Here is a 4,234-nt window from a genome sequence, read left to right as displayed (position 1 = left end):
CTTTTAAACAAATGGGCACATATAATCCTAAGATTAGGAATAAAATGTGCAACATAATTAATACATCCTAAAAATATTTGTAATTGAATTTTATCTTTAAGTTCATCTAAAATTTTTTCTGCAAATTCAATTTATCTTCTAATGGAGCCAAAAGTTCTTTTAAAAACATCAAATCCTAAAAACTTAACTTTAGTTTGAAATAATTTAATTTTTCTTTCAGATAATACTAATCCATTTTCTTTACTAATTTTAAAAAAATTATTTAAATGATCAAAATGTTGATTAATTGAATTGGAAAATACTAATATGCATTTAACTATACTACTATAAATTAGAGCTTTTTAACTGATGATCGAGGTTGTTGTACCTTACTAACATATGTTATAGTGCTACATGCATTTGTGTCACTGCATCGAACACTTGCATCCACATACTCCCACCAATTAAGATGGATCACACTTGGTTGATTTATCTCTTTTTGATACCTTACTTTTGCCTTTTTTTGGTGTACCATTTGTTTTAACCTTATGAATAGGTGGGCACATCAACGTATTGGATGGATAAGCAATCTCTCGTAATTTACTTTTAAGTTCAATTTTTTCAGGTACATCAAAGTTCATCAAACTTTTTCACTATGACATTTATTTCATATTTCACAAATAACTCTGAAGGTTTACCCGATCCATCATCATGAAAAGTTAATTTACTCCACCAAACATGACTATTTCACATGCAAAAGCTAGACCATGTGTTGTCCTAATAGTGCAACGACACTCAGACTTATGAATACCTACATACTTCACACGATCATAATCAGACACAATGTGATGTATTTCACTTTTAGATACAACACCATTCAAATAGATGTACAATATATTATTATGTCGATGCACCTTTTGAATGATGATCTTTTCAAATGATGTTATTATCTTATTGTGTTGTAATACAATCATGCTGGTAATAATTTTCCAAACACTGCATATATCAACCATATGTCTTGTAATATCCTTTTCAAACTCCAATGTGCAAACCTTTTGCATTGTCGTATTCCCAAAGTCCATAATTCTATTTGTCCTTACATCAACAATCTTTCTTTGTGAGGAATTAATCACTGCTCGTGTACATAATTATAAAAAATAGAACAATTATTACGTATTCCTTCAAACATAGCCAACTTCATGTAATACTGAACCTCATTATAATTATAAACAAGACTCTCCAATGCCTCCATTACGTTCACCTGTTTCTCTTTTGGAAACACATTCATCTTGCACTTGGTTTTGACATTCTTGCATACATGAAACAAGCACAATAAATTAACTGCTTTTGGAAAAACATATTGAACTGTGATCATCAAAGCAAGATCTATATCAATAACGATAACTTGAACTTCACCAATTGTAATATGTTCTTTCAAAATTTGTAGTGCTCACGCGAAGTTATCAACACATTCAAACTAGATGTGCAAATCTCACGCAAAATGCCATTTCATTAGAAGTAACACCAATAATCTCAAGTAATGGCATTTGATATCTGCAAGTCTTATATGTGCTATCCATAATCAATACTATGTGAAAACTATTTACAAAAGTGATAACATCTGGATGGGGCCTAGAATATGTCCATCAACTCATTTGAACTATCTACCTTCCTGTATTGATACACATATTTGTCGCATTTCATCAACGTCATTAGATGTTGCATTTATGTTCTATTACCTCTAAGTGATGAACAATATGTTTGATATGCATTGTAAATTTATTTGATTGTAGTTAAACTTTCAACATTATTAATCTCATCAATATGTCTATTGGTTTGACCATGTTCTTCATCATATCACCAAGTACATATTTCTCTTCATGAGACAATCGACCTAAGAAATAATCATTAGTCAATTTTTTGGCCAATTCATGGTTATGGAGACCACATACTACATGCAAATATCCTCCCTTCGAAACACTTGATGGTGTTCCTCTCAATCTAAATAGACATTCATATTTTTTAGTTATGGTACTCCTCATAGTTTTAGGATTCTTCCAAGATTTATATTTTTTATATTTTTCACAACCAAAAATTAATTTTGTCTTTGTTCTTGGTCGTGTTGTCGCAGTTTTATATTTAAAAATGACAACGAAAATTTCCTTTCCAAAATTTCTAGCCCATCTCAATAAATCATATCGCGTATCAAACATCATGCCGGTGGTAAACACATCATTCAAATCCACCATAATAGGTTCAACACCGTCATTCATAGTGTCATCGATTTCAGGTTCACCACCATCATTCCTTGTGTCAAAATCAGGTTTCAAACCATCATACATTTCTTCATAATTAGGTTCCAAACCACCATGCATTTCATCAAAATTAGGGTCTAAATTATCATACATTTCGTCATTATTGTCTCCTCTTGGTCCGTTTATATGTGTAACACCCCGATTTTCAAAGCGAGGGTGTATTTTTTTTTCAAAAGAAATTAAAATAAATCAGAGAATTAAATAAGGTAATACCTTTGGATAAATAATTGAGTCATTATAATTTACAAGCAGCGGAAAAGTTTCTCAAAATATATGAATCCAAAGTATTTACACAACAACAGATGATACATGGAACTCATTCAACTAAGATGTCATACTGACAATATTAGTAAATGTATAGTTTTCCAGTTCAAAATAACGTAATCCAAAAAACAGTTGTTCCCTCTATGTCATCCTAATCTGATCATTCTTCAAAAAAAACTATAGCTATACACCCTGAGTGATCTCCACGCGTCCCGTGAGATCCTCCTAACATAGCTCCAGTCAAGCAATCCCATCTATATTCCCATCCGTATGGTACAAACCGGTAGGATCGTCCTGGCTCTCATCTGAGGGAAAAGCTCAGATTTCCACAATAGTTGTAAAGGGTCACCAACCGAAATTAACAATTAACACATAACATTTAAGTTTTTAAATGCACAAAATAACCTTTCAACTTAGCATGCACCTTAAAAGGGTTTCCCATATGCTAAAAGTTCATATAACACTTGCCAAATAAAAATGAAGTCAAAATAAAGTTCTCAATCCATCAAGTAATACATAACTAACCAAGACATTGATAAATCGATTGAGCAATCTGTTATCTAACTCAAAATAAGAATTTCTACTAAGCCAATCGATTTCCAAATCGATTTCCTGAAGGTTTTTAGTGAAATTTGAATTCTGGGCTTAATTCAATCGATTGGGCAATCGATTGACAGGATAGCTGAGCCCCTGACTTAATGCCAATAGATTTCTAAATCGATTTTTGTCAGTTTTGCTGAATTCTTGCATGGCCAAATCGATTGGGAAATCGATTTTATAAATAGTTGAGCCCCTGTAACTTCCCAAATTGATTGGGAAATCGATTTCCCTGCTTATCCTTCCAAAAATACATAAACTAATTCAATCACATTCATACACAACTCCAAATCTTAACACTTAGCAATTCCCACACAATCACCACGACAAATTGGGTTTCGAAATAGTTTTACAATCCATCACACTTACACACGATAATCAATACATAACACATAGCAATTCCAACACAATTACCACGACAACTTGAGTTTCGAAATAGTTTACAATCAGTCACACTTAAACACGACTCGTGTGCCAAGCACCCTAATGCGATGCGTATATGCCAAAATGCATGGACTCGGAATTCCAAACCAAAACCCTCCTCGAAGGACCGTAAATCATAATTGTACCGCCTATCGCAGGCCAAAGTACCAATTACCGAGGTGCCACCTATCACGGGTCAGCACGATTTACTAAAATGCGTAAATCATAAACGTACCACCTATCACGGGTCAGTACAGTTTACCGAGGTGTCACCTATCACAGGTCAACACGATTTACTAAAAGAAAAAGCGAGAATCGTAAACGTACCGCCTATCACAGACCAGTACTGTTTACCGAGGTGCCACCTATCACGGGTCAGCACAATTCACCAAAAATGTAAATCGTCCTAATGCGATGTGTATATGCCAAAATGCATGGACTCGGAATTCCAAACCAAAACCCTCCCCGAAGGGCCGTAAATCATAATTGTACTGCCTATCGCAGGCCAAAGTACCAATTACCGAGGTGCCACCTATCACGGGTCTGCACGGTATACTAAAAAGAACGTAAGTTGTAAATGTACCACCTATCATAGGCCAAAGTACTATTTACCAAGGTCCCACCTATCACGGGTCTGCACAATTTACAAAAAAGCG

General features: G+C 34.0%; 1 long non-coding RNA gene across 1 annotated transcript in view; it reads right to left on the bottom strand.

Annotated features, from left to right (window-relative positions):
- Window positions 1–2,535: 2,535 nt before the first annotated feature.
- LOC140919568 (uncharacterized) overlaps window positions 2,536–4,234 on the bottom strand; it is a 4,206-nt gene continuing 2,507 nt past the window's right edge. The window contains exon 2 of the long non-coding RNA XR_012162249.1: window positions 2,536–2,863. This is a non-coding gene — a long non-coding RNA (uncharacterized lncRNA). The remainder of the gene's footprint in view (window positions 2,864–4,234) is intronic.

This window comes from Cicer arietinum, chromosome 3, assembly GCF_000331145.2.
Source record: "Cicer arietinum cultivar CDC Frontier isolate Library 1 chromosome 3, Cicar.CDCFrontier_v2.0, whole genome shotgun sequence".
NCBI classification, from domain to species: domain Eukaryota; kingdom Viridiplantae; phylum Streptophyta; class Magnoliopsida; order Fabales; family Fabaceae; genus Cicer; species Cicer arietinum.
This window is presented reverse-complemented; position numbering and strand designations above follow the sequence as displayed.